Consider the following 25,977-nt stretch of genomic DNA (forward strand, 5'->3'; position numbering starts at 1 on the left):
ACATCAGAGAAGATGATTTGCCCGCTACACATCAGCCTTTCTCGGCAATTATCTGGTTGCATAGAGGAACCGTATGATTCCAGTACCTATATAATGCACATTTGTCAGAGACATTGTTGCTTACGGCCACACCACCCTGAACATGCCCGACCTCGTCTGATCTCGGAAGCCAAGGAGGGTTGGGCCTGGTTAGTACTTAAATGGGAGACCGCTTGGGAATACCAGGAGCTGTAAGCTTTTTGTCTTCTCTCGACCACCTGCATGTCTTTTGTTGCAACGTCTGATCACCCTGTGACACATGACGAAGTTGGTCATCTTCAGCTGCTGCTGCTTTGTTGGCAGACACGAAGTGATCTGAGAGTCTCAGTTTCAGCTGCAGAGAATAATCACATCAGGGAAGAAGATGTGCCCATAACAAGTCAGCCTTTCTCTGCAATTATCTGGTTACATAGAGGAATTGTATGATTCCAGTACCTATATAATGCACATTTGTCACAGAAATTGTTCCTTACGGCCACACCACCCTGAATAAGCCCGACCTCGTCTTATCTCGGAAGCCAAGGAGGGTTGGGCCTGGTTAGTACTTTAATGGGAGACTGCTTGGGAATACCAGGTTCTGTAAGAGTTTTCTCTTCTCTCTACAACCTGCATGTCTTTTGTTGCAACGTCTGATCACCCTGTGACACATGAGGAAGTTGGTCATCTTCAGCTGCTGCTGCTTTGTTGGCAGACACGAAGTGATCTGAGAGTCTCAGTTTCAGCTGCAGAGAATAATCACATCAGGGAAGAAGATGTTTCCATAACAAGTCAGCCTTTCTCTGCAATTATCTGGTTACATAGAGGAAGTGTATGATTCCAGTACCTATATAATGCACATTTGTCACAGAAATTGTTCCTTACGGCCACACCACCCTGAATAAGCCCGACCTCGTCTGATCTCGGAAGCCAAGGAGGGTTGGGCCTGGTTAGTACTTTAATGGGAGACTGCTTGGGAATACCAGGTGCTGTAAGCGTTTTCTCTTCTCTCTACAACCTGCATGTCTTTTGTTGCAACGTCTGATCACCCTGTGACACATGAGGAAGTTGGTCATCTTCAGCAGCTTCTGCTTTGTTGGCAGACACGAAGTGATCTGAGAGTCTCAGTTTCAGCTGAAGAGAATGATCACATCAGAGAAGATGATACACCCGCTACACATCAGCCTTTCTCGGCAATTATCTGGTTGCATAGAGGAACCGTATGATTCCAGTGCCTATATAATGCACATTTGTCAGATACATTGCTGCTTACGGCCACACCACCCTGAACATGCCCGACCTCGTCTGATCTCAGGAGCCAAGCAGGGTTGGTCCTGGTTAGTACTTGAATGGGAGACTGCTTGGGAATACCAGGTGCTGTAAGCGTTTTCTCTTCTCTCTACAACCTGCATGTCTTTTGTTGCAACGTCTGATCACCCTGTGACACATGAGGAAGTTGGTCATCTTCAGCAGCTGCTGCTTTGTTGGCAGACACGAAGTGATCTGAGAGTCTCAGTTTCAGCTGAAGAGAATGATCACATCAGAGAAGATGATATGCCCACTACACATCAGCCTTTCTCGGCAATTATCTGGTTTCATAGAGCAAGTGTATGATTCCAGTACCTATATAATTCACATTTGTAACAGATATTGTCGCTTACCGCCACACCACCCTGAATAAGCCCGACCTCGTCTGATCTCGGACGCCAAGCAGGGTTGTACCTGGTTAGTACTTGGATAGGAGACAGCTTGGGAATACCAGGTGCTGTAAGCTTTTTCTCTTCTCTCGACCACCTGCATGTCTTTTGTTGCAACGTCTGATCACCCTGTGACACGTGAAGAAGTTGGTCATCTTCAGCTCCTGCTGCTTTGTTGGCAGACATGAGGTAATCTGAGAGTCTCAGTTTCAGCTGGAGAGAATAATCACATCAGAGAAGATGATTTGTCCGCTACAAGTCAGCTTTTCTCTGCAATTATTTGGTTGCATAGAGGAACCGTATGATTCCAGTACCTATATAATGCACATTTGTCAGAGACATTGTTGCTTACGGCCACACCACCCTGAATAAGCCCGACCTCGTCTGATCTCGGAAGCCAAGCAGGTTTAGGCCTGCTTAGTATTTGATGGGAGACTGCTTGGGAATACCAGGTGCTGTAAGCTTTTTCTCTTCTCTCTACCACCTGCATGTCTTTTGTTGCAACGTCTGATCACCCTGTGACACGTGAAGAAGCTGGTCATCTTCAGCTGCTGCTGCTTTGTTGATAGACACGAGGTGATCTGAGAGTCTCAGTTTCAGCTCCAGAGAATAATCACATCAAGGAGGAAGATGAACCCACTATAAGTCAGCCTTTTTCGGCAATTATCTGGTTATACAGAGGAAGTGTATGATTCCAGTACCTATATAATGCACATTTGTCACCGATATTGTTGCTTACGGCCACACCACCCTGAATAAGCCCAACCTCGTCTGATCTCGGAAGCCAAGCAGGGTTGGGCCTCCTTAGTACTTGGATGGGAGACTGCTTGGGAATACCAGGTCCTGTAAGCTTCTTCTCTTCTCTCTACCACCTGCATGTCTTTTGTTGCAACTTCTGATCACCCTGTGACACATGAGGAAGTTGGTCATCTTCAGCTGCTGCTGCTTTGTTGGCTGACACGAAGTGATCTGAGAGTCTCAGTTTCAGTTGCAGATAATGATCACATCAGAGAAGATGATTATCTGGTTCCATAGAGGAACCGTATGATTCCAGTACCTATATAATGCACATTTGTCAGAGACATTGTTGCTTACGGCCACACCACCCTGAATAAGCCCGACCTCGTCTGATCTCGGACGCCAAGCAGGGTTGTACCTGGTTAGTACTTGGATGGGAGACAGCTTGGGAATACCAGGTGCTGTAAGCTTTTTCTCTTCTCTCTACCACCTGCATGTCTTTTGTTGCAACGTCTGATCACCCTGTGACACGTGAAGAAGTTGGTCATCTTCAGCTGCTGCTGCTTTGTTGGCTGACACGAAGTGATCTGAGAGTCTCAGTTTCAGTTGCAGATAATGATCACATCAGAGAAGATGATTTCCCCGCTACACATCAGCCTTTCTCGGCAATTATCTGGTTGCATAGAGGAACCGTATGATTCCAGTACCTATATAATGCACATTTGTCAGAGACATTGTTGCTTACGGCCACACCACCCTGAATAAGCCCGACCTCGTCTGATCTCGGACGCCAAGCAGGGTTGTACCTGGTTAGTACTTGGATGGGAGACAGCTTGGGAATACCAGGTGCTGTACGCTTTTTCTCTTCTCTCTACCACCTGCATGTCTTTTGTTGCAACGTCTGATCACCCTGTGACACATGAGGAAGTTGGTCATCTTCAGCAGCTGCTGCTTTGTTGGCAGACACGAAGTGATCTGAGAGTCTCAGTTTCAGCTGAAGAGAATGATCACATCAGAGAAGATGATATGCCCACTACACATCAGCCTTTCTCGGCAATTATCTGGTTTCATAGAGCAAGTGTATGATTCCAGTACCTATATAATTCACATTTGTAACAGATATTGTCGCTTACCGCCACACCACCCTGAATAAGCCCCACCTTGTCTTATCTCGGAAGCCAAGCAGGGTTGGGTCTGGTTTGTACTTCAATGGGAGACTGCTTGGGAATACCAGGTGCTGTAAGCTGTTTCTCTTCTCTCTACCACCTGCATGTGTTTTGTTGCAACGTCTGATCACCCTGTGACACATGAGGAAGTTGGTCATCTTCAGCTGCTGCTGCTTTGTTGGCAGACACGAAGTGATCTAAGAGTCTCAGTTTCAGCTGAAGAGAATGATCACATCAGAGAAGATGATATCCCCACTACACATCAGCCTTTCTCGGCAATTATCTGGTTTCATAGAGGAAGTGTATGATTCCAGTACCTATATAATTCACATTTGTAACAAATATATTTGCTTACCGCCACACCACCCTGAATAAGCCCGACCTCGTCTGATCTCGGACGCCAAGCAGGGTTGTACCTGGTTAGTACTTGGATAGGAGACAGCTTGGGAATACCAGGTGCTGTAAGCTTTTTCTCTTCTCTCGACCACCTGCATGTCTTTTGTTGCAACGTCTGATCACCCTGTGACACGTGAAGAAGTTGGTCATCTTCAGCTCCTGCTGCTTTGTTGGCAGACATGAGGTAATCTGAGAGTCTCAGTTTCAGCTGGAGAGAATAATCACATCAGAGAAGATGATTTGTCCGCTACAAGTCAGCTTTTCTCTGCAATTATTTGGTTGCATAGAGGAACCGTATGATTCCAGTACCTATATAATGCACATTTGTCAGAGACATTGTTGCTTACGGCCACACCACCCTGAATAAGCCCGACCTCGTCTGATCTCGGAAGCCAAGCAGGTTTAGGCCTGCTTAGTATTTGATGGGAGACTGCTTGGGAATACCAGGTGCTGTAAGCTTTTTCTCTTCTCTCTACCACCTGCATGTCTTTTGTTGCAACGTCTGATCACCCTGTGACACGTGAAGAAGCTGGTCATCTTCAGCTGCTGCTGCTTTGTTGATAGACACGAGGTGATCTGAGAGTCTCAGTTTCAGCTCCAGAGAATAATCACATCAAGGAGGAAGATGAACCCACTATAAGTCAGCCTTTTTCGGCAATTATCTGGTTATACAGAGGAAGTGTATGATTCCAGTACCTATATAATGCACATTTGTCACCGATATTGTTGCTTACGGCCACACCACCCTGAATAAGCCCAACCTCGTCTGATCTCGGAAGCCAAGCAGGGTTGGGCCTCCTTAGTACTTGGATGGGAGACTGCTTGGGAATACCAGGTCCTGTAAGCTTCTTCTCTTCTCTCTACCACCTGCATGTCTTTTGTTGCAACTTCTGATCACCCTGTGACACATGAGGAAGTTGGTCATCTTCAGCTGCTGCTGCTTTGTTGGCTGACACGAAGTGATCTGAGAGTCTCAGTTTCAGTTGCAGATAATGATCACATCAGAGAAGATGATTATCTGGTTCCATAGAGGAACCGTATGATTCCAGTACCTATATAATGCACATTTGTCAGAGACATTGTTGCTTACGGCCACACCACCCTGAATAAGCCCGACCTCGTCTGATCTCGGACGCCAAGCAGGGTTGTACCTGGTTAGTACTTGGATGGGAGACCGCTTGGGAATACCAGGTGCTGTAAGCTTTTTCTCTTCTCTCTACCACCTGCATGTCTTTTGTTGCAACGTCTGATCACCCTGTGACACGTGAAGAAGTTGGTCATCTTCAGCTGCTGCTGCTTTGTTGGCTGACACGAAGTGATCTGAGAGTCTCAGTTTCAGTTGCAGATAATGATCACATCAGAGAAGATGATTTCCCCGCTACACATCAGCCTTTCTCGGCAATTATCTGGTTGCATAGAGGAACCGTATGATTCCAGTACCTATATAATGCACATTTGTCAGAGACATTGTTGCTTACGGCCACACCACCCTGAATAAGCCCGACCTCGTCTGATCTCGGACGCCAAGCAGGGTTGTACCTGGTTAGTACTTGGATGGGAGACAGCTTGGGAATACCAGGTGCTGTACGCTTTTTCTCTTCTCTCTACCACCTGCATGTCTTTTGTTGCAACGTCTGATCACCCTGTGACACGTGAAGAAGTTAGTCATCTTCAGCTGCTGCTGCTTTGTTGATAGACACGAGGTGATCTGAGAGTCTCAGTTTCAGCTCCAGAGAATAATCACATCAAGGAGGAAGATGAACCCACTACAAGTCAGCCTTTTTCGGCAATTATCTGGTTATACAGAGGAAGTGTATGATTCCAGTACCTATATAATGCACATTTGTCACCGATATTGTTGCTTACGGCCACACCACCCTGAATGAGCCCGACCTCGTCTGATCTCGGAAGCCAAGCACGGTTGGGCCTGGTTAGTACTTGAATGGGAGACCGCTTGGGAATACCAGGTACCTTAAGCTTTTTCTCTTCTCTCTACCACCTGCATGTCTTTTGTTGCAACGTCTGATCACCCTGTGACACATGAGGAAGTTTGTCATCTTCAGCTTCTGCTGCTTTGTTGGCAGACACGAAGTGATCTGAGAGTCTCATGTTCAGCTGGAGAAAATTATCACGTCAGGGAAGAAGATGATTTGCCCGCTACACATCAGCCTTTCTCGGCAATTATCTGGTTGCATAGAGGAACCGTATGATTCCAGTACCTATATAATGCACATTTGTCAGAGACATTGTTGCTTACGGCCACACCACCCTGAATAAGCCCCACCTTGTCTTATCTCGGACGCCAAGCAGGGTTGTACCTGGTTAGTACTTAGATGGGAGTCTGCTTGGGATTACCAGGTGCTGTAAGCTTTTTGTCTTCTCTCGACCACCTGCATGTCTTTTGTTGCAACGTCTGATCACCCTGTGACACATGAGGAAGTTGGTCATCTTCAGCTCCTGCTGCTTTGTTGATAGACACGAGGTGATCTGAGAGTCTCAGTTTCAGTTGCAGAGAATGATCACATCAGAGAAGAAGATGTGCCCACTACAAGTCAGCTTTTCTCTGCAATTATCTGGTTGCATAGAGGAACCGTATGATTCCAGTACCTATATAATGCACATTTGTCACAGACATTGTCGCTTACGGCCACACCACCCTGAATAAGCCCGACCTCGTCTGATCTCGGACGCCAAGCAGGGTTGTACCTGGTTAGTACTTGGATTGGAGTCAGCTTGGGAATACCAGGTGCTGTAAGCTTTTTCTCTTCTCTCTACCACCTGCATGTCTTTTGTTGCAACGTCTGATCACCCTGTGACACATGAGGAAGTTGGTCATCTTCAGCTGCTGCTGCTTTGTTGGCTGACACGAAGTGATCTGAGAGTCTCAGTTTAAGTTGCAGAGAATGATCACATCAGAGAAGATGATTTGCCCGCTACACATCAGCCTTTCTCGGCAATTATCTGGTTGCATAGAGGAACCGTATGATTCCTGTACCTATATAATGCACATTTGTCAGAGACATTGTTGCTTACGGCCACACCACCCTGAACATGCCCGACCTCGTCTGATCTCGGAAGCCAAGGAGGGTTGGGCCTGGTTAGTAATTAAATGGGAGACCGCTTGGGAATACCAGGAGCTGTAAGCTTTTTGTCTTCTCTCGACCACCTGCATGTCTTTTGTTGCAACGTCTGATCACCCTGTGACACATGACGAAGTTGGTCATCTTCAGCTGCTGCTGCTTTGTTGGCAGACACGAAGTGATCTGAGAGTCTCAGTTTCAGCTGCAGAGAATAATCACATCAGGGAAGAAGATGTGCCCATAACAAGTCAGCCTTTCTCTGCAATTATCTGGTTACATAGAGGAATTGTATGATTCCAGTACCTATATAATGCACATTTGTCACAGAAATTGTTCCTTTTGGCCACACCACCCTGAATAAGCCCGACCTCGTCTGATCTCGGAAGCCAAGGAGGGTTGGGCCTGGTTAGTACTTAAATGGGAGACCGCTTGGGAATACCAGGAGCTGTAAGCTTTTTGTCTTCTCTCGACCACCTGCATGTCTTTTGTTGCAACGTCTGATCACCCTGTGACACATGACGAAGTTGGTCATCTTCAGCTGCTGCTGCTTTGTTGGCAGACACGAAGTGATCTGAGAGTCTCAGTTTCAGCTGCAGAGAATAATCACATCAGGGAAGAAGATGTGCCCATAACAAGTCAGCCTTTCTCTGCAATTATCTGGTTACATAGAGGAACCGTATGATTCCAGTACCTATATAATGCACATTTGTCACAGAAATTGTTCCTTACGGCCACACCACCCTGAATAAGCCCGACCTCGTCTGATCTCGGAAGCCAAGGAGGGTTGGGCCTGGTTAGTACTTTAATGGGAGACTGCTTGGGAATACCAGGTTCTGTAAGAGTTTTCTCTTCTCTCTACAACCTGCATGTCTTTTGTTGCAACGTCTGATCACCCTGTGACACATGAGGAAGTTGGTCATCTTCAGCTGCTGCTGCTTTGTTGGCAGACACGAAGTGATCTGAGAGTCTCAGTTTCAGCTGCAGAGAATAATCACATCAGGGAAGAAGATGTTTCCATAACAAGTCAGCCTTTCTCTGCAATTATCTGGTTACATAGAGGAAGTGTATGATTCCAGTACCTATATAATGCACATTTGTCACAGAAATTGTTCCTTACGGCCACACCACCCTGAATAAGCCCGACCTCGTCTGATCTCGGAAGCCAAGGAGGGTTGGGCCTGGTTAGTACTTTAATGGGAGACTGCTTGGGAATACCAGGTGCTGTAAGCGTTTTCTCTTCTCTCTACAACCTGCATGTCTTTTGTTGCAACGTCTGATCACCCTGTGACACATGAGGAAGTTGGTCATCTTCAGCAGCTGCTGCTTTGTTGGCAGACACGAAGTGATATGAGAGTCTCAGTTTCAGCTGAAGAGAATGATCACATCAGAGAAGATGATATGCCCACTACACATCAGCCTTTCTCGGCAATTATCTGGTTTCATAGAGCAAGTGTATGATTCCAGTACCTATATAATTCACATTTGTAACAGATATGTTCGCTTACCGCCACACCACCCTGAATAAGCCCCACCTTGTCTTATCTCGGAAGCCAAGCAGGGTTGGGTCTGGTTTGTACTTCAATGGGAGACTGCTTGGGAATACCAGGTGCTGTAAGCTGTTTCTCTTCTCTCTACCACCTGCATGTGTTTTGTTGCAACGTCTGATCACCCTGTGACACATGAGGAAGTTGGTCATCTTCAGCTGCTGCTGCTTTGTTGGCAGACATGAGGTAATCTGAGAGTCTCAGTTTCAGCTGGAGAGAATAATCACATCAGAGAAGAAGATGTGCCCACTACAAGTCAGCTTTTCTCTGCAATTATTTGGTTGCATAGAGGAACCGTATGATTCCAGTACCTATATAATGCACATTTGTCACAGACATTGTCGCTTACGGCCAAACCACCCTGAATAAGCCCGACCTCGTCTGATCTCGGAAGCCAAGCAGGTTTAGGCCTGCTTAGTACTTGATGGGAGACTGCTTGGGAATACCAGGTGCTGTAAGCTTTTTCTCTTCTCTCTACCACCTGCATGTCTTTTGTTGCAACGTCTGATCACCCTGTGACACGTGAAGAAGCTGGTCATCTTCAGCTGCTGCTGCTTTGTTGATAGACACGAGGTGATCTGAGAGTCTCAGTTTCAGCTCCAGAGAATAATCACATCAAGGAGGAAGATGAACCCACTATAAGTCAGCCTTTTTCGGCAATTATCTGGTTATACAGAGGAAGTGTATGATTCCAGTACCTATATAATGCACATTTGTCACCGATATTGTTGCTTACGGCCACACCACCCTGAATAAGCCCAACCTCGTCTGATCTCGGAAGCCAAGCAGGGTTGGGCCTGGTTAGTACTTGGATGGGAGACTGCTTGGGAATACCAGGTGCTGTAAGCTTCTTCTCTTCTCTCTACCACCTGCATGTCTTTTGTTGCAACTTCTGATCACCCTGTGACACATGAGGAAGTTGGTCATCTTCAGCTGCTGCTGCTTTGTTGGCTGACACGAAGTGATCTGAGAGTCTCAGTTTCAGTTGCAGATAATGATCACATCAGAGAAGATGATTATCTGGTTGCATAGAGGAACCGTATGATTCCAGTACCTATATAATGCACATTTGTCACAGCTATTGTTGCTTACGGCCACACCACCCTGAATAAGCCCGACCTCGTCTGATCTCGGACGCCAAGCAGGGTTGTACCTGGTTAGTACTTGGATGGGAGACAGCTTGGGAATACCAGGTGCTGTAAGCTTTTTCTCTTCTCTCTACCACCTGCATGTCTTTTGTTGCAACGTCTGATCACCCTGTGACACGTGAAGAAGTTGGTCATCTTCAGCTGCTGCTGCTTTGTTGGCTGACACGAAGTGATCTGAGAGTCTCAGTTTCAGTTGCAGATAATGATCACATCAGAGAAGATGATTTGCCCGCTACACATCAGCCTTTCTCGGCAATTATCTGGTTGCATAGAGGAACCGTATGATTCCAGTACCTATATAATGCACATTTGTCAGAGACATTGTTGCTTACGGCCACACCACCCTGAATAAGCCCGACCTTGTCTAATCTCGGACGCCAAGCAGGGTTGTACCTGGTTAGTACTTGGATGGGAGACAGCTTGGGAATACCAGGTGCTGTAAGCTTTTTCTCTTCTCTCTACCACCTGCATGTCTTTTGTTGCAACGTCTGATCACCCTGTGACACATGAGGAAGTTGGTCATCTTCAGCTTCTGCTGCTTTGTTGGCAGACACGAAGTGATCTGAGAGTCTCATGTTCAGCTGGAGAAAATTATCACGTCAGGGAAGAAGATGATTTGCCCGCTACACATCAGCCTTTCTCGGCAATTATCTGGTTGCATAGAGGAACCGTATGATTCCAGTACCTATATAATGCACATTTGTCAGAGACATTGTTGCTTACGGCCACACCACCCTGAATAAGCCCGACCTCGTCTGATCTCGGACGCCAAGCAGGGTTGTACCTGGTTAGTACTTGGATAGGAGACAGCTTGGGAATACCAGGTGCTGTAAGCTTTTTCTCTTCTCTCTACCACCTGCATGTCTTTTGTTGCAACGTCTGATCACCCTGTGACACGTGAAGAAGTTGGTCATCTTCAGCTGCTGCTGCTTTGTTGATAGACACGAGGTGATCTGAGAGTCTCAGTTTCAGTTGCAGAGAATGATCACATCAGAGAAGATGATTTGTCCGCTACACATCAGCCTTTCTCGGCAATTATCTGGTTGCATAGAGGAACCGTATGATTCCAGTACCTATATAATGCACATTTGTCAGAGACATTGTTGCTTACGGCCACACCACCCTGAATAAGCCCGACCTCGTCTGATCTCGGACGCCAAGCAGGGTTGTACCTGGTTAGTACTTGGATAGGAGTCAGCTTGGGAATACCAGGTGCTGTAAGCTTTTTCTCTTCTCTCTACCACCTGCATGTCTTTTGTTGCAACGTCTGATCACCCTGTGACACGTGAAGAAGTTGGTCATCTTCAGCTGCTGCTGCTTTGTTGATAGACACAAGGTGATCTGAGAGTCTCAGTTTCAGCTCCAGAGAATAATCACATCAAGGAGGAAGATGAATCCACTACAAGTCAGCCTTTTTCGGCAATTATCTGGTTATACAGAGGAAGTGTATGATTCCAGTACCTATATAATGCACATTTGTCACCGATATTGTTGCTTACGGCCACACCACCCTGAATAAGCCCGACCTCGTCTGATCTCGGAAGCCAAGCACGGTTGGGCCTGGTTAGTACTTGAATGGGAGACCGCTTGGGAATACCAGGTACCTTAAGCTTTTTCTCTTCTCTCTACCACCTGCATGTCTTTTGTTGCAACGTCTGATCACCCTGTGACACATGAGGACGTTGGTCATCTTCAGCTTCTGCTGCTTTGTTGGCAGACACGAAGTGATCTGAGAGTCTCATGTTCAGCTGGAGAAAATTATCACGTCAGGGAAGAAGATGATTTGCCCGCTACACATCAGCCTTTCTCGGCAATTATCTGGTTGCATAGAGGAACCGTATGATTCCAGTACCTATATAATGCACATTTGTCAGAGACATTGTTGCTTACGGCCACACCACCCTGAATAAGCCCGACCTCGTCTGATCTCGGACGCCAAGCAGGGTTGTACCTGGTTAGTACTTGGATAGGAGACAGCTTGGGAATACCAGGTGCTGTAAGCTTTTTCTCTTCTCTCTACCACCTGCATGTCTTTTGTTGCAACGTCTGATCACCCTGTGACACGTGAAGAAGTTGGTCATCTTCAGCTGCTGCTGCTTTGTTGATAGACACGAGGTGATCTGAGAGTCTCAGTTTCAGTTGCAGAGAATGATCACATCAGAGAAGATGATTTGTCCACTACACATCAGCCTTTCTCGGCAATTATCTGGTTGCATAGAGGAACCGTATGATTCCAGTACCTATATAATGCACATTTGTCAGAGACATTGTTGCTTACGGCCACACCACCCTGAATAAGCCCGACCTCGTCTGATCTCGGACGCCAAGCAGCGTTGTACCTGGTTAGTACTTGGATAGGAGTCAGCTTGGGAATACCAGGTGCTGTAAGCTTTTTCTCTTCTCTCTACCACCTGCATGTCTTTTGTTGCAACGTCTGATCACCCTGTGACACATGAGGAAGTTGGTCATCTTCAGCTTCTGCTGCTTTGTTGGCAGACACGAAGTGATCTGAGAGTCTCATGTTCAGCTGGAGAAAATTATCACGTCAGGGAAGAAGATGATTTGCCCGCTACACATCAGCCTTTCTCGGCAATTATCTGGTTGCATAGAGGAACCGTATGATTCCAGTACCTATATAATGCACATTTGTCAGAGACATTGTTGCTTACGGCCACACCACCCTGAATAAGCCCGACCTCGTCTGATCTCGGACGCCAAGCAGGGTTGTACCTGGTTAGTACTTGGATAGGAGACAGCTTGGGAATACCAGGTGCTGTAAGCTTTTTCTCTTCTCTCTACCACCTGCATGTCTTTTGTTGCAACGTCTGATCACCCTGTGACACGTGAAGAAGTTGGTCATCTTCAGCTGCTGCTGCTTTGTTGATAGACACGAGGTGATCTGAGAGTCTCAGTTTCAGCTCCAGAGAATAATCACATCAAGGAGGAAGATGAATCCACTACAAGTCAGCCTTTTTCGGCAATTATCTGGTTATACAGAGGAAGTGTATGATTCCAGTACCTATATAATGCACATTTGTCACCGATATTGTTGCTTACGGCCACACCACCCTGAATAAGCCCGACCTCGTCTGATCTCGGAAGCCAAGCACGGTTGGGCCTGGTTAGTACTTGAATGGGAGACCGCTTGGGAATACCAGGTACCTTAAGCTTTTTCTCTTCTCTCTACCACCTGCATGTCTTTTGTTGCAACGTCTGATCACCCTGTGACACATGAGGAAGTTGGTCATCTTCAGCTTCTGCTGCTTTGTTGGCAGACACGAAGTGATCTGAGAGTCTCAGTTTCAGTTGCAGAGAATGATCACATCAGAGAAGATGATTTGTCCGCTACACATCAGCCTTTCTCGGCAATTATCTGGTTGCATAGAGGAACCGTATGATTCCAGTACCTATATAATGCACATTTGTCAGAGACATTGTTGCTTACGGCCACACCACCCTGAATAAGCCCGACCTCGTCTGATCTCGGACGCCAAGCAGGGTTGTACCTGGTTAGTACTTGGATAGGAGTCAGCTTGGGAATACCAGGTGCTGTAAGCTTTTTCTCTTCTCTCTACCACCTGCATGTCTTTTGTTGCAACGTCTGATCACCCTGTGACACGTGAAGAAGTTGGTCATCTTCAGCTGCTGCTGCTTTGTTGATAGACACAAGGTGATCTGAGAGTCTCAGTTTCAGCTCCAGAGAATAATCACATCAAGGAGGAAGATGAATCCACTACAAGTCAGCCTTTTTCGGCAATTATCTGGTTATACAGAGGAAGTGTATGATTCCAGTACCTATATAATGCACATTTGTCACCGATATTGTTGCTTACGGCCACACCACCCTGAATAAGCCCAACCTCGTCTGAACTCGGAAGCCAAGCAGGGTTGGGCCTGGTTAGTACTTGAATGGGAGACCGCTTGGGAATACCAGGTGCCTTAAGCTTTTTCTCTTCTCTCTACCACCTGCATGTCTTTTGTTGCAACGTCTGATCACCCTGTGACACATGAGGAAGTTGGCCATCTTCAGCTGCTGCTGCTTTGTTGGAAGACACGAAGTGATCTGAGAGTCTCAGTTTCAGCTAAAGAGAATAATCACTTCAGGGAAGAAGATGTGCCCACTACAGATCAGCCTTTCTCAGCAATTATCTGGTTACATAGAGGAACCGTATGATTCCTGTACTTATATAATGCACATTTGTCAGACACATTGTTGCTTACGGCCACACCACCCTGAACATGCCCGACCTCGTCTGATCTCGGAAGCCAAGCAGGGTTGAACCTCCTTAGTACGTGGATGGGAGACTGCTTGGGAATACCAGGTGCTGTAAGCTTCTTCTCTTCTCTCTACCACCTGCATGTCTTTTGTTGCAACTCCTGATCACCCTGTGACACATGAGGAAGTTGGTCATCTTCAGCTGCTGCTGCTTTGTTGGCTGACACGAAGTGATCTGAGAGTCTCAGTTTCAGTTGCAGATAATGATCACATCAGAGAAGATGATTTGCCCGCTACACAACAGCCTTTCTCGGCAATTATCTGGTTGCATAGAGGAACCGTATGATTCCAGTACCTATATAATGCACATTTGTCAGAGACATTGTTGCCTACGGCCACACCACCCTGAATAAGCCCGACCTCGTCTGATCTCGGACGCCAAGCAGGGTTGTACCTGGTTAGTACTTGGATGGGAGACAGCTTGGGAATACCAGGTGCTGTAAGCTTTTTCTCTTCTCTCTACCACCTGCATGTCTTTTGTTGCAACGTCTGATCACCCTGTGACACGTGAAGAAGTTAGTCATCTTCAGCTGCTGCTGCTTTGTTGATAGACACGAGGTGATCTGAGAGTCTCAGTTTCAGCTGCAGAGAATAATCACATCAAGGAGGAAGATGAACCCACTACAAGTCAGCCTTTTTCGGCAATTATCTAGTTATACAGAGGAAGTGTATGATTCCAGTACCTATATAATGCACATTTGTCACCAATATTGTTGCTTACGGCCACACCACCCTGAATAAGCCCGACCTCGTCTGATCTCGGAAGCCAAGCAGTGTTGGGCCTGGTTAGTACTTTAATGGGAGACTGCTTGGGAATACCAGGTTCTGTAAGCGTTTTCTCTTCTCTCTACAACCTGCATGTCTTTTGTTGCAACGTCTGATCACCCTGTGACACATGAGGAAGTTGGTCATCTTCAGCAGCTGCTGCTTTGTTGGCAGACACGAAGTGATCTGAGAGTCTCAGTTTCAGCTGCAGAGAATAATCACATCAAGGAGGAAGATGAACCCACTACAAGTCAGCCTTTCTCGGCAATTATCTGGTTTCATAGAGCAAGTGTATGATTCCAGTACCTATATAATTCACATTTGTAACAGATATTGTCGCTTACCGCCACACCACCCTGAATAAGCCCCACCTTGTCTTATCTCGGAAGCCAAGCAGGGTTGGGTCTGGTTTGTACTTCAATGGGAGACTGCTTGGGAATACCAGGTGCTGTAAGCTGTTTCTCTTCTCTCTACCACCTGCATGTGTTTTGTTGCAACGTCTGATCACCCTGTGACACATGAGGAAGTTGGTCATCTTCAGCTGCTGCTGCTTTGTTGGCAGACACGAAGTGATCTGAGAGTCTCAGTTTCAGCTGAAGAGAATGATCACATCAGAGAAGATGATATGCCCACTACACATCAGCCTTTCTCGGCAATTATCTGGTTTCATAGAGGAAGTGTATGATTCCAGTACCTATATAATTCACATTTGTAACAAATATATTTGCTTACCGCCACACCACCCTGAATAAGCCCCACCTTGTCTTATCTCGGAAGCCAAGTAGGGTTGGGCCTGGTTAGTACTTAGATGGGAGACTGCTTGGGATTACCAGGTGCTGTAAGCTTTTTGTCTTCTCTTGACCACCTGCATGTCTTTTGTTGCAACGTCTGATCACCCTGTGACACATGAGGAAGTTGGTCATCTTCAGCTCCTGCTGCTTTGTTGGCAGACATGAGGTAATCTGAGAGTCTCAGTTTCAGCTGGAGAGAATAATCACATCAGAGAAGAAGATGTGCCCACTACAGATCAGCCTTTCTCAGCAATTATCTGGTTACATAGAGGAACCGTATGATTCCTGTACTTATATAATGCACATTTGTCAGACACATTGTTGCTTACGGCCACACCACCCTGAACATGCCCGACCTCGTCTGATCTCGGAAGCCAAGCAGGGTTGAGCCTCCTTAGTACTTGGATGGGAGACAGCTTGGGAATACCAGGTGCTGTAAGCTTTTTCTCTTCTCTCTACCACCTGCATGTCTTTTGTTGCAACGTCTGATCACCCTGTGACACATGAGGAAGTTGGTCATCTTCAGCTGCGGCTGCTTTGTTGGCTGACACGAAGTGATCTGAGAGTCTCAGTTTCAGTTGCAGAGAATGATCACATCAGAGAAGATGATTTGCCCGCTACACATCAGCCTTTCTCGGCAATTATCTGGTTGCATAGAGGAACCGTAGTTGGCAGACACGAAGTGATCTGAGAGTCTCAGTTTCAGCTGCAGAGAATAATCACGTCAGGGAAGAAGATGTGCCCACTACACATCAGCCTTTCTCAGCAATTATCTGGTTACATAGAGGAACCGTATGATTCCAGTACCTATATAATGCACATTTGTCAGAGACGTTGTTGCTTACGGCCACACCACCCTGAATAAGCCCGACCTCGTCTGATCTCGGACGCCAAGCAGGGTTGTACCTGGTTAGTACTTGGATGGGAGACAGCTTGGGAATACCAGGTGCTGTAAGCTTTTTCTCTTCTCTCTACCACCTGCATGTCTTTTGTTGCAACGTCTGATCACCCTGTGACACGTGAAGAAGTTGGTCATCTTCAGCTGCTGCTGCTTTGTTGATAGACACGAGGTGATCTGAGAGTCTCAGTTTCAGCTCCAGAGAATAATCACATCAAGGAGGAAGATGAACCCACTACAAGTCAGCCTTTTTCGGCAATTATCTGGTTATACAGAGGAAGTGTATGATTCCAGTACCTATATAATGCACATTTGTCACCGATATTGTTGCTTACGGCCACACCACCCTGAATAAGCCCGACCTCGTCTGATCTCGGAAGCCAAGCACGGTTGGGCCTGGTTAGTACTTGAATGGGAGACCGCTTGGGAATACCAGGTACCTTAAGCTTTTTCTCTTCTCTCTACCACCTGCATGTCTTTTGTTGCAACGTCTGATCACCCTGTGACACATGAGGAAGTTGGTCATCTTCAGCTTCTGCTGCTTTGTTGGCAGACACGAAGTGATCTGAGAGTCTCATGTTCAGCTGGAGAAAATTATCACGTCAGGGAAGAAGATTATTTGCCCGCTACACATCAGCCTTTCTCGGCAATTATCTGGTTGCATAGAGGAACCGTATGATTCCAGTACCTATATAATGCACATTTGTCACCGATGTTGTTGCTTACGGCCACACCACCCTGAATAAGCCCAACCTCGTCTGATCTCGGAAGCCAAGCAGGGTTGGGCCTGGTTAGTACTTGAATGGGAGACCGCTTGGGAATACCAGGTGCCTTAAGCTTTTTCTCTTCTCTCTACCACCTGCATGTCTTTTGTTGCAACGTCTGATCACCCTGTGACACATGAGGAAGTTGGCCATCTTCAGCTGCTGCTGCTTTGTTGGAAGACACGAAGTGATCTGAGAGTCTCAGTTTCAGCTAGAGAGAATAATCACTTCAGGGAAGAAGATGTGCCCACTACAGATCAGCCTTTCTCAGCAATTATCTGGTTACATAGAGGAACCGTATGATTCCTGTACTTATATAATGCACATTTGTCAGACACATTGTTGCTTACGGCCACACCACCCTGAACATGCCCGACCTCGTCTGATCTCGGAAGCCAAGCAGGGTTGAGCCTCCTTAGTACTTGGATGGGAGACAGCTTGGGAATACCAGGTGCTGTAAGCTTTTTCTCTTCTCTCTACCACCTGCATGTCTTTTGTTGCAACGTCTGATCACCCTGTGACACATGAGGAAGTTGGTCATCTTCAGCTGCTGCTGCTTTGTTGGCTGACACGAAGTGATCTGAGAGTCTCAGTTTCAGTTGCAGAGAATGATCACATCAGAGAAGATGATTTGCCCGCTACACATCAGCCTTTCTCGGCAATTATCTGGTTGCATAGAGGAACCGTAGTTGGCAGACACAAAGTGATCTGAGAGTCTCAGTTTCAGCTGCAGAGAATAATCACGTCAGGGAAGAAGATGTGCCCACTACACATCAGCCTTTCTCGGAAATGATCTGGTTGCATAGAGGAACCGTATGATTCCAGTACCTATATAATGCACATTTGTCAGAGACATTGTTGCTTACGGCCACACCACCCTGAACATGCCCGACCTCGTCTGATCTCGGAAGCCAAGGAGGGTTGGGCCTAGTTAGTACTTGGATGGAAGACCTCTTGGGAATACCAGGTGCTTTAAGCTTTTTCTCTTCTCTCTACCACCTGCATGTCTTTTGTTGCAACGTCTGATCACCCTATGACACATGAGGAAGTTGGTCATCTTCAGCAGCTGATGCTGCTTTGTTGGCAGACACGAAGTGATCTGAGAGTCTCAGTTTCAGTTGCAGAGAATGATCACATCAGAGAAGATTATTTGCCCGCTACACATCAGCCTTTCTCGGCAATTATCTGGTTGCATAGAGGAACCGTATGATTCCAGTACCTATATAATGCACATTTGTCAGAGACATTTTTGCTTACGGCCACACCACCCTGAAGAAGCCTGACCTCGTCTGATCTCGGACGCCAAGCAGGGTTGTACCTGGTTAGTACTTGGATGGGAGACAGCTTGGGAGTACCAGGTGCTGTAAGCTTTTTCTCTTCTCTCTACCACCTGCATGTGTTTTGTTGCAACGTCTGATCACCCTGTGACACGTGAAGAAGTTGGTCATCTTCAGCTGCTGCTGCTTTGTTGATAGACACGAGGTGATCTGAGAGTCTCAGTTTCAGCTGAAGAGAATAATCACATCAAGGAGGAAGATGAGCCCACTACAAGTCAGCCTTTTTCGGCAATTATCTGGTTACACAGAGGAAGTGTATGATTCCAGTACCTATATAATGCACATTTGTCACCGATATTGTTGCTTACGGCCACACCACCCTGAATAAGCCCGACCTCGTCTGATCTCGGAAGCCAAGCAGGGTTGGGCCTGGTTAGTACTTTAATGGGAGACTGCTTGGGAATACCAGGTGCTGTAAGCGTTTTCTCTTCTCTCTACAACCTGCATGTCTTTTGTTGCAACGTCTGATCACCCTGTGACACATGAGGAAGTTGGTCATCTTCAGCTGTTGCTGCTTTGTTGGAAGACACGAAGTGATCTGAGAGTCTCAGTTTCAGCTGAAGAGAATAATCACGTCAGGGAAGAAGATGTGCCCACTACACATCAGCCTTTCTCAGCAATTATCTGGTTACATAGAGGAACCGTATGATTCCTGTACTTATATAATGCACATTTGTCACAGACATTGTTGCTTACGGCCACACCACCCTGAATATGCCTGACCTCGTCTGATCTCGGAAGCCAAGCAGTGTTGGGCCTGGTTAGTACTTGGGTGGGAGACCGCTTGAAAATACCAGGTGCTGTAAGCTTTTTCTCTTCTCTCTACCACCTGCATGTCTTTTTTTGCAACGTCTGATCACCCTGTGACACATGAGGAAGTTGGTCATCTTCAGCTGCTGCTGCTTTGTTGGCAGACACAGAGTGATCTGAGAGTCTCAGTTTCAGCTGCAGAGAATAATCACATCAGGGAAGAATATGTGCCCACTACAAGTCAGCCTTTCTCGGCAATTATCTGGTTTCATAGAGGAAGTGTATGATTCCAGTACCTATATAATGCACATTTTTCACAGAAATTGTTCCTTACGGCCACACCACCCTGAATAAGCCTGACCTCGTCTGATCTCGGAAGCCGAGGAGGGTTGGGCCTGGTTAGTACTTTAATGGGAGACTGCTTGGGAATACCAGGTGCTGTAAGCGTTTTCTCTTCTCTCTACAACCTACATGTCTTTTGTTGCAACGTCTGATCACCCTGTGACACATGAGGTATTTGGTCATCTTCAGCTGCGGCTGCTTTGTTGGCAAACACGAAGTGATCTGAGAGTCTCAGTTTCAGCTGAAGAGAATGATCACGTCAGGGAACAAGATGTGCCCACTACACATCAGCCTTTCTCTGCAATTATCTGGTTGCATAGAGAAACCGTATGATTCCAGTACCTGTTGCTGCTTTGTTGGAAGACACGAAGTGATCTGAGAGTCTCAGTTTCAGCTGAAGAGAATAATCACGTCAGGGAAGAAGATGTGCCCACTACACATCAGCCTTTCTCAGCAATTATCTGGTTACATAGAGGAACCGTATGATTCCTGTACTTATATAATGCACATTTGTCACAGACATTGTTGCTTACGGCCACACCACCCTGAATATGCCTGACCTCGTCTGATCTCGGAAGCCAAGCAGAGTTGGGCCTGGTTAGTACTTGGGTGGGAGACCGCTTGAAAATACCAGGTGCTGTAAGCTTTTTCTCTTCTCTCTACCACCTGCATGTCTTTTTTTGCAACGTCTGATCACCCTGTGACACATGAGGAAGTTGGTCATCTTCAGCTGCTGCTGCTTTGTTGGCAGACACAGAGTGATCTGAGAGTCTCAGTTTCAGCTGCAGAGAATAATCACATCAGGGAAGAATATGTGCCCACTACAAGTCAGCCTTTCTCGGCAATTATCTGGTTTCATAAAGGAAGTGTATGATTCCAGTACCTATATAATGCACATTTTTCACAGAAATTGTTCCTTACGGCCACACCACCCTGAATAAGCCTGACCTCGTCTGATCTCGGAAGCCGAGGAGGGTTGGGCCTGGTTAGTACTTTAATGGGAGACTGCTTGGGAATACCAGGTGCTGTAAGCGTTTTCTCTTCTCTCTACAACCTACATGTCTTTTGTTGCAACGTCTGATCACCCTGTGACACATGAGGTATTTGGTCATCTTCAGCTGCGGCTGCTTTGTTGGCAAACACGAAGTGATCTGAGAGTCTCAGTTTCAGCTGAAGAGAATGATCACGTCAGGGAACAAGATGTGCCCACTACACATCAGCCTTTCTCTGCAATTATCTGGTTGCATAGAGGAACCGTATGATTCCAGTACCTATATAATGCACATTTTTCAGAGATATTGTTGCTTACGGCCACACCACCCTGAACATCCCCTTCCTCGTCTGATCTCGGAAGCCAAGCACAGTTGGGCCTGGTTTGTACTTGGATGGAAGACCTCTTGGGAATACCAGGTGCTTTAAGCTTTTTCTCTTCTCTCAACCACCTGCATGTCTTTTGTTGCAATGTCTGATCACCCTGTGACACATGAGGAAGTTGGTCATCTTCAGCTGCTGCTGCTTTGTTGGCAGACACGAAGTGATCTGAGAGTCTCATTTTCAGCTGGAGAGAATTATCACGTCAGGGAACAAGATATGCCCGCTACATATCAGCCTTTCTCTGCAAATATCTGGTTACATAGAGGAACCATATGATTTGATTACCTATATAATGCGCATTTGTCACAGAGATTGTTGCTTACGGCCAAACCACCCTGAATATGTCCAACCTCGTCTGATCTCGGAAGCCAAGGAGGGTTGGGCCTGGTTAGTACTTTGATGGGAGACCGCTTGGGAATACCAGGTGCTGTAAGCTTTTTTTCTTCTCTCTACCACCTGCATGTCTTTTGTTGCAACGTCTGATCACCCTGTGACACATGAGGAAGGTGGTCATCTTCAGCTGCTGCTGCTTTGTTGGCAGACACAAAGTGATCTGAGAGTCTCAGTTTCAGCTGAAGAGAATGATCACATCAGAGAAGATGATATGCCCGCTACACATCAGCCTTTCTCGGCAATTATCTGGTTGCATAGAGGAACCGTATGATTCCAGTACCTATATAATGCACATTTGTCAGAGACATTGTTGCTTACGGCAACACAACCCTGAACATGCCCGACCTCGTCTGATCTCGGAAGCCAAGCACAGTTGGGCCTGGTTTGTACTTGGATGGAAGATCTCTTAGGAATACGAGGTGCTGTAAGCTTTTTCTCTTCTCTCTACCACCTGCATGTCTTTTGTTGCAACGTCTGATCACCCTGTGACACATGTGGAAGTTGGTCATCTTCAGCTTCTGCTGCTTTGTTGGCAGACACAAAGTGATCTGAGAGTCTCAGTTTCAGCTCGAGAGAATAATCACGTCAGGGAAGAAGATGTGCCCACTACTTATCAGCTTTTCTCGGCAATTATCTGGTTACATAGAGGAACTGTATGATTCCAGTACCTTTATAATGCACATTTGTCACAGTTATGGTTGCTTACCGCCACACCACCCTGAATATGCCCGACCACGTCTGATCTCGGAAGCCAAGCAGGTTTGGGCCTGGTTTGTACTTGGATGGTAGACTCTCTGGGAATGCCAGGTGCTGTAAGCTTTTTCTCTTCTATCTACCACCTGCATGTCTTTTGTTGCAACGTCTGATCACCCTGTGACACATGAGGAAGTTGGTCATCTTCAGCTGCTGCTGCTTTGTTGGCAGACACAAAGTGATCTGAGAGTCTCAGTTTCAGCTGCAGAGAATAATCACGTCAGGGAAGAAGATGTGCCCACTACACATCAGCCTTTCTCGGAAATGATCTGGTTGCATAGAGGAACCGTATGATTCCAGTACCTATATAATGCACATTTGTCAGAGACATTGTTGCTTACGGCCACACCACCCTGAACATGCTCAACCTCGTCTGATCTCGGAAGCCAAGGAGGTTTGGGCCTGGTTAGTACTTGGATAGGAGACCTCTTGGGAATACCAGGTGTGGTAAGCTTTTTCTCTTCTCTCTACCACCTGCATGTCTTTTGTTGCAACGTCTGATCACCCTATGACACATGAGGAAGTTGGTCATCTTCAGCAGCTGCTGCTGCTTTGTTGGCAGACACGAAGTGATCTGAGAGTCTCAGTTTCAGCTGCAGAGAATGATCACATCAGGGAAGAAGATATGCCCATAACAAGTGAGCCTTTCTCGGAAATTATCTGGTTACATAGAGGAAGTGTATGATTCCAGTACTTATATAATGCACATTTGTCACAGTTATTGTTGCTTACGGCCACACCACCCTGAATATACCCGACCTCGTCTGATCTCGGAAGCCAAGCACGTTTGAGCCTGGTTAGTACTTGGATGGTAGACTGCTTGGGAATACCAGGTGCTGTAAGCGTTTTCTCTTCTCTCTACAACCTGCATGTCTTTTGTTGCAACGTCTGATCACCCTGTGACACATGAGGAAGTTGGTGATCTTCAGCTGCTGCTGCTTTGTTGGCAGACACCAAGTGATCTGAGAGTCTCAGTTTCAGCTGCAGAGAATAATCACATCAGGGAAGAAGATGTGCCCATAACAAGTCAGCCTTTCTCTGCAATTATCTGGTTACATAGAGGAAGTGTATGATTCCAGTACCTATATAATGCACATTTGTCACAGAAATTGTTCCTTACGATCACACCACCCTGAATATGCCCGACCTCGTCTGATCTCGGAAGCCAAGGAGGGTTGGGCCTGGTTAGTACTTTAATGGGAGACTGCTTGGGAATACCAGGTGCTGTAAGCGTTTTCTCTTCTCTCAACAACCTGCATGTCTTTTGTTGCAACGTCTGATCACCCTGTGACACATGAGGAAGTTGGTCATCTTCAGCTGCTGCTGCTTTGTTGGCAGACACGAAGTGATCTGAGAGTCTCAGTTTCAGCTGAAGAGAATAATCACGTCAGGGAAGAAGATGTGCCCACTACACATCAGCCTTTCTCAGCAATTATCTGGTTACATAGAGGAACCGTATGATTCCTGTACTTATATAATGCACATTTGTCACAGACATTGTTGCTTACGGCCACACCACCCTCAATATGCCTGACCTCGTCTGATCTCGGAAGCCAAGAAGAGTTGGGCCTGGTTAGTACTTTGGTGGGAGACCGCTTGAAAATACCAGGTGCTGTAAGCTTTTTCTCTTCTCTCTACCACCTGCATGTCTTTTTTTGCAACGTCTGATCACCCTGTGACACATGAGGAAGTTGGTCATCTTCAGCTGCTGCTGCTTTGTTGGCAGACACAAAGTGATCTGAGAGTCTCAGTTTCAGCTCGAGAGAATAATCACGTCAGGGAAGAAGATGTGCCCACTACTTATCAGCTTTTCTCGGCAATTATCTGGTTACATAGAGGAACTGTATGATTCCAGTACCTTTATAATGCACATTTGTCACAGTTATGGTTGCTTACCGCCACACCACCCTGAATATGCCCGACCACGTCTGATCTCGGAAGCCAAGCAGGTTTGGGCCTGGTTTGTACTTGGATAGGAGACCTCTTGGGAATACCAGGTGTGGTAAGCTTTTTCTCTTCTCTCTACCACCTGCATGTCTTTTGTTGCAACGTCTGATCACCCTGTGACACATGAGGAAGTTGGTCATCTTCAGCAGCTGCTGCTGCTTTGTTGGCAGACACGAAGTGATCTGAGAGTCTCAGTTTCAGCTGCAGAGAATGATCACATCAGGGAAGAAGATATGCCCATAACAAGTGAGCCTTTCTCGGAAATTATCTGGTTACATAGAGGAAGTGTATGATTCCAGTACTTATATAATGCACATTTGTCACAGTTATTGTTGCTTACGGCCACACCACCCTGAATATACCCGACCTCGTCTGATCTCGGAAGCCAAGCACGTTTGAGCCTGGTTAGTACTTGGATGGTAGACTGCTTGGGAATACCAGGTGCTGTAAGCGTTTTCTCTTCTCTCTACAACCTGCATGTCTTTTGTTGCAACGTCTGATCACCCTGTGACACATGAGGAAGTTGGTGATCTTCAGCTGCTGCTGCTTTGTTGGCAGACACCAAGTGATCTGAGAGTCTCAGTTTCAGCTGCAGAGAATAATCACATCAGGGAAGAAGATGTGCCCATAACAAGTCAGCCTTTCTCTGCAATTATCTGGTTACATAGAGGAATTGTATGATTCCAGTACCTATATAATGCACATTTGTCACAGAAATTGTTCCTTACGATCACACCACCCTGAATATGCCCGACCTCGTCTGATCTCGGAAGCCAAGGAGGGTTGGGCCTGGTTAGTACTTTAATGGGAGACTGCTTGGGAATACCAGGTGCTGTAAGCGTTTTCTCTTCTCTCAACAACCTGCATGTCTTTTGTTGCAACGTCTGATCACCCTGTGACACATGAGGAAGTTGGTCATCTTCAGCTGCTGCTGCTTTGTTGGCAGACACGAAGTGATCTGAGAGTCTCAGTTTCAGCTGAAGAGAATAATCACGTCAGGGAAGAAGATGTGCCCACTACACATCAGCCTTTCTCAGCAATTATCTGGTTACATAGAGGAACCGTATGATTCCTGTACTTATATAATGCACATTTGTCACAGACATTGTTGCTTACGGCCACACCACCCTCAATATGCCTGACCTCGTCTGATCTCGGAAGCCAAGAAGAGTTGGGCCTGGTTAGTACTTTGGTGGGAGACCGCTTGAAAATACCAGGTGCTGTAAGCTTTTTCTCTTCTCTCTACCACCTGCATGTCTTTTTTTGCAACGTCTGATCACCCTGTGACACATGAGGAAGTTGGTCATCTTCAGCTGCTGCTGCTTTGTTGGCAGACACAGAGTGATCTGAGAGTCTCAGTTTCAGTTGCAGAGAATAATCACATCAGGGAAGAATATGTGCCCACTACAACTCAGCCTTTCTCGGCAATTATCTGGTTTCATAGAGGAAGTGTATGATTCCAGTACCTATATAATGCACATGTGTCACAGAAATTGTTCCTTACGGCCACACCACCCTGAATAAGCCTGACCTCGTCTGATCTCGGAAGCCAAGGAGGGTTGGGCCTGGTTAGTACTTGAATGGGAGACTGCTTGGGAATACCAGGTGCTGTAAGCGTTTTCTCTTCTCTCTACAACCTGCATGTCTTTTGTTGCAACGTCTGATCACCCTGTGACACATGAGGAAGTTGGCCATCTTCAGCTGCTGCTGCTTTGTTGGAAGACACGAAGTGATCTGAGAGTCTCAGTTTCAGCTGAAGAGAATAATCACGTCAGGGAAGAAGATGTGCCCACTACACATCAG

The 25,977-nt window shown here is 46.6% G+C and overlaps 61 pseudogenes; all 61 read left to right on the plus strand.

Moving 5' to 3' along the window:
• Positions 1–118: 118 nt before the first annotated feature.
• LOC140300613 (5S ribosomal RNA) lies at positions 119–237 on the plus strand (annotated as a pseudogene).
• A 269-nt stretch (positions 238–506) lies between these two features.
• LOC140296851 (5S ribosomal RNA) lies at positions 507–625 on the plus strand (annotated as a pseudogene).
• A 269-nt stretch (positions 626–894) lies between these two features.
• Positions 895–1,013, plus strand: LOC140288500 (5S ribosomal RNA; annotated as a pseudogene).
• Positions 1,014–1,282: 269 nt separating this feature from the next.
• Positions 1,283–1,401, plus strand: LOC140285245 (5S ribosomal RNA; annotated as a pseudogene).
• A 269-nt stretch (positions 1,402–1,670) lies between these two features.
• Positions 1,671–1,789, plus strand: LOC140294479 (5S ribosomal RNA; annotated as a pseudogene).
• Positions 1,790–2,058: 269 nt separating this feature from the next.
• On the plus strand, positions 2,059–2,176 carry LOC140296172 (5S ribosomal RNA; annotated as a pseudogene).
• Positions 2,177–2,445: 269 nt separating this feature from the next.
• Positions 2,446–2,564, plus strand: LOC140295927 (5S ribosomal RNA; annotated as a pseudogene).
• A 237-nt stretch (positions 2,565–2,801) lies between these two features.
• LOC140290451 (5S ribosomal RNA) lies at positions 2,802–2,920 on the plus strand (annotated as a pseudogene).
• Positions 2,921–3,189: 269 nt separating this feature from the next.
• LOC140293821 (5S ribosomal RNA) lies at positions 3,190–3,308 on the plus strand (annotated as a pseudogene).
• Positions 3,309–3,965: 657 nt separating this feature from the next.
• On the plus strand, positions 3,966–4,084 carry LOC140294480 (5S ribosomal RNA; annotated as a pseudogene).
• A 269-nt stretch (positions 4,085–4,353) lies between these two features.
• Positions 4,354–4,471, plus strand: LOC140296175 (5S ribosomal RNA; annotated as a pseudogene).
• Positions 4,472–4,740: 269 nt separating this feature from the next.
• On the plus strand, positions 4,741–4,859 carry LOC140295928 (5S ribosomal RNA; annotated as a pseudogene).
• A 237-nt stretch (positions 4,860–5,096) lies between these two features.
• On the plus strand, positions 5,097–5,215 carry LOC140305305 (5S ribosomal RNA; annotated as a pseudogene).
• Positions 5,216–5,484: 269 nt separating this feature from the next.
• Positions 5,485–5,603, plus strand: LOC140293823 (5S ribosomal RNA; annotated as a pseudogene).
• Positions 5,604–5,872: 269 nt separating this feature from the next.
• LOC140314277 (5S ribosomal RNA) lies at positions 5,873–5,991 on the plus strand (annotated as a pseudogene).
• A 660-nt stretch (positions 5,992–6,651) lies between these two features.
• Positions 6,652–6,770, plus strand: LOC140288390 (5S ribosomal RNA; annotated as a pseudogene).
• A 269-nt stretch (positions 6,771–7,039) lies between these two features.
• LOC140275787 (5S ribosomal RNA) lies at positions 7,040–7,158 on the plus strand (annotated as a pseudogene).
• Positions 7,159–7,427: 269 nt separating this feature from the next.
• LOC140292067 (5S ribosomal RNA) lies at positions 7,428–7,546 on the plus strand (annotated as a pseudogene).
• Positions 7,547–7,815: 269 nt separating this feature from the next.
• On the plus strand, positions 7,816–7,934 carry LOC140293215 (5S ribosomal RNA; annotated as a pseudogene).
• Positions 7,935–8,203: 269 nt separating this feature from the next.
• LOC140288501 (5S ribosomal RNA) lies at positions 8,204–8,322 on the plus strand (annotated as a pseudogene).
• A 657-nt stretch (positions 8,323–8,979) lies between these two features.
• LOC140294418 (5S ribosomal RNA) lies at positions 8,980–9,097 on the plus strand (annotated as a pseudogene).
• A 269-nt stretch (positions 9,098–9,366) lies between these two features.
• Positions 9,367–9,485, plus strand: LOC140299937 (5S ribosomal RNA; annotated as a pseudogene).
• A 237-nt stretch (positions 9,486–9,722) lies between these two features.
• Positions 9,723–9,841, plus strand: LOC140290452 (5S ribosomal RNA; annotated as a pseudogene).
• A 269-nt stretch (positions 9,842–10,110) lies between these two features.
• Positions 10,111–10,229, plus strand: LOC140296640 (5S ribosomal RNA; annotated as a pseudogene).
• Positions 10,230–10,501: 272 nt separating this feature from the next.
• Positions 10,502–10,620, plus strand: LOC140289982 (5S ribosomal RNA; annotated as a pseudogene).
• Positions 10,621–10,889: 269 nt separating this feature from the next.
• Positions 10,890–11,008, plus strand: LOC140292178 (5S ribosomal RNA; annotated as a pseudogene).
• A 269-nt stretch (positions 11,009–11,277) lies between these two features.
• Positions 11,278–11,396, plus strand: LOC140265809 (5S ribosomal RNA; annotated as a pseudogene).
• Positions 11,397–11,668: 272 nt separating this feature from the next.
• Positions 11,669–11,787, plus strand: LOC140289983 (5S ribosomal RNA; annotated as a pseudogene).
• A 269-nt stretch (positions 11,788–12,056) lies between these two features.
• Positions 12,057–12,175, plus strand: LOC140295981 (5S ribosomal RNA; annotated as a pseudogene).
• Positions 12,176–12,447: 272 nt separating this feature from the next.
• Positions 12,448–12,566, plus strand: LOC140289984 (5S ribosomal RNA; annotated as a pseudogene).
• A 269-nt stretch (positions 12,567–12,835) lies between these two features.
• LOC140265831 (5S ribosomal RNA) lies at positions 12,836–12,954 on the plus strand (annotated as a pseudogene).
• Positions 12,955–13,223: 269 nt separating this feature from the next.
• Positions 13,224–13,342, plus strand: LOC140292179 (5S ribosomal RNA; annotated as a pseudogene).
• Positions 13,343–13,611: 269 nt separating this feature from the next.
• On the plus strand, positions 13,612–13,730 carry LOC140303724 (5S ribosomal RNA; annotated as a pseudogene).
• A 269-nt stretch (positions 13,731–13,999) lies between these two features.
• LOC140294942 (5S ribosomal RNA) lies at positions 14,000–14,118 on the plus strand (annotated as a pseudogene).
• Positions 14,119–14,387: 269 nt separating this feature from the next.
• On the plus strand, positions 14,388–14,506 carry LOC140293680 (5S ribosomal RNA; annotated as a pseudogene).
• A 269-nt stretch (positions 14,507–14,775) lies between these two features.
• On the plus strand, positions 14,776–14,894 carry LOC140288661 (5S ribosomal RNA; annotated as a pseudogene).
• Positions 14,895–15,939: 1,045 nt separating this feature from the next.
• LOC140292964 (5S ribosomal RNA) lies at positions 15,940–16,058 on the plus strand (annotated as a pseudogene).
• A 397-nt stretch (positions 16,059–16,455) lies between these two features.
• LOC140290453 (5S ribosomal RNA) lies at positions 16,456–16,574 on the plus strand (annotated as a pseudogene).
• Positions 16,575–16,843: 269 nt separating this feature from the next.
• LOC140265842 (5S ribosomal RNA) lies at positions 16,844–16,962 on the plus strand (annotated as a pseudogene).
• Positions 16,963–17,234: 272 nt separating this feature from the next.
• Positions 17,235–17,353, plus strand: LOC140311981 (5S ribosomal RNA; annotated as a pseudogene).
• A 269-nt stretch (positions 17,354–17,622) lies between these two features.
• LOC140292965 (5S ribosomal RNA) lies at positions 17,623–17,741 on the plus strand (annotated as a pseudogene).
• Positions 17,742–18,138: 397 nt separating this feature from the next.
• Positions 18,139–18,257, plus strand: LOC140282193 (5S ribosomal RNA; annotated as a pseudogene).
• Positions 18,258–18,529: 272 nt separating this feature from the next.
• Positions 18,530–18,648, plus strand: LOC140295044 (5S ribosomal RNA; annotated as a pseudogene).
• Positions 18,649–18,917: 269 nt separating this feature from the next.
• LOC140299161 (5S ribosomal RNA) lies at positions 18,918–19,036 on the plus strand (annotated as a pseudogene).
• Positions 19,037–19,305: 269 nt separating this feature from the next.
• LOC140301496 (5S ribosomal RNA) lies at positions 19,306–19,424 on the plus strand (annotated as a pseudogene).
• A 269-nt stretch (positions 19,425–19,693) lies between these two features.
• On the plus strand, positions 19,694–19,812 carry LOC140295662 (5S ribosomal RNA; annotated as a pseudogene).
• A 422-nt stretch (positions 19,813–20,234) lies between these two features.
• LOC140301118 (5S ribosomal RNA) lies at positions 20,235–20,353 on the plus strand (annotated as a pseudogene).
• A 269-nt stretch (positions 20,354–20,622) lies between these two features.
• Positions 20,623–20,741, plus strand: LOC140295663 (5S ribosomal RNA; annotated as a pseudogene).
• Positions 20,742–21,010: 269 nt separating this feature from the next.
• LOC140297062 (5S ribosomal RNA) lies at positions 21,011–21,129 on the plus strand (annotated as a pseudogene).
• A 269-nt stretch (positions 21,130–21,398) lies between these two features.
• LOC140316604 (5S ribosomal RNA) lies at positions 21,399–21,517 on the plus strand (annotated as a pseudogene).
• Positions 21,518–21,786: 269 nt separating this feature from the next.
• On the plus strand, positions 21,787–21,905 carry LOC140297182 (5S ribosomal RNA; annotated as a pseudogene).
• A 269-nt stretch (positions 21,906–22,174) lies between these two features.
• LOC140291826 (5S ribosomal RNA) lies at positions 22,175–22,293 on the plus strand (annotated as a pseudogene).
• Positions 22,294–22,562: 269 nt separating this feature from the next.
• On the plus strand, positions 22,563–22,681 carry LOC140296145 (5S ribosomal RNA; annotated as a pseudogene).
• A 272-nt stretch (positions 22,682–22,953) lies between these two features.
• On the plus strand, positions 22,954–23,072 carry LOC140289705 (5S ribosomal RNA; annotated as a pseudogene).
• Positions 23,073–23,341: 269 nt separating this feature from the next.
• Positions 23,342–23,460, plus strand: LOC140291475 (5S ribosomal RNA; annotated as a pseudogene).
• A 269-nt stretch (positions 23,461–23,729) lies between these two features.
• Positions 23,730–23,848, plus strand: LOC140282825 (5S ribosomal RNA; annotated as a pseudogene).
• Positions 23,849–24,117: 269 nt separating this feature from the next.
• Positions 24,118–24,236, plus strand: LOC140267489 (5S ribosomal RNA; annotated as a pseudogene).
• A 272-nt stretch (positions 24,237–24,508) lies between these two features.
• LOC140289706 (5S ribosomal RNA) lies at positions 24,509–24,627 on the plus strand (annotated as a pseudogene).
• Positions 24,628–24,896: 269 nt separating this feature from the next.
• Positions 24,897–25,015, plus strand: LOC140291476 (5S ribosomal RNA; annotated as a pseudogene).
• A 269-nt stretch (positions 25,016–25,284) lies between these two features.
• On the plus strand, positions 25,285–25,403 carry LOC140282830 (5S ribosomal RNA; annotated as a pseudogene).
• Positions 25,404–25,672: 269 nt separating this feature from the next.
• LOC140291033 (5S ribosomal RNA) lies at positions 25,673–25,791 on the plus strand (annotated as a pseudogene).
• The last annotated feature ends 186 nt before the right edge of the window (positions 25,792–25,977 follow it).

Source organism: Leuresthes tenuis, unplaced genomic scaffold (assembly GCF_036924035.1).
Source record: "Leuresthes tenuis unplaced genomic scaffold, fLeuTen1.0.hap1 SCAF_1, whole genome shotgun sequence".
Lineage (NCBI taxonomy): Eukaryota > Metazoa > Chordata > Actinopteri > Atheriniformes > Atherinopsidae > Leuresthes > Leuresthes tenuis.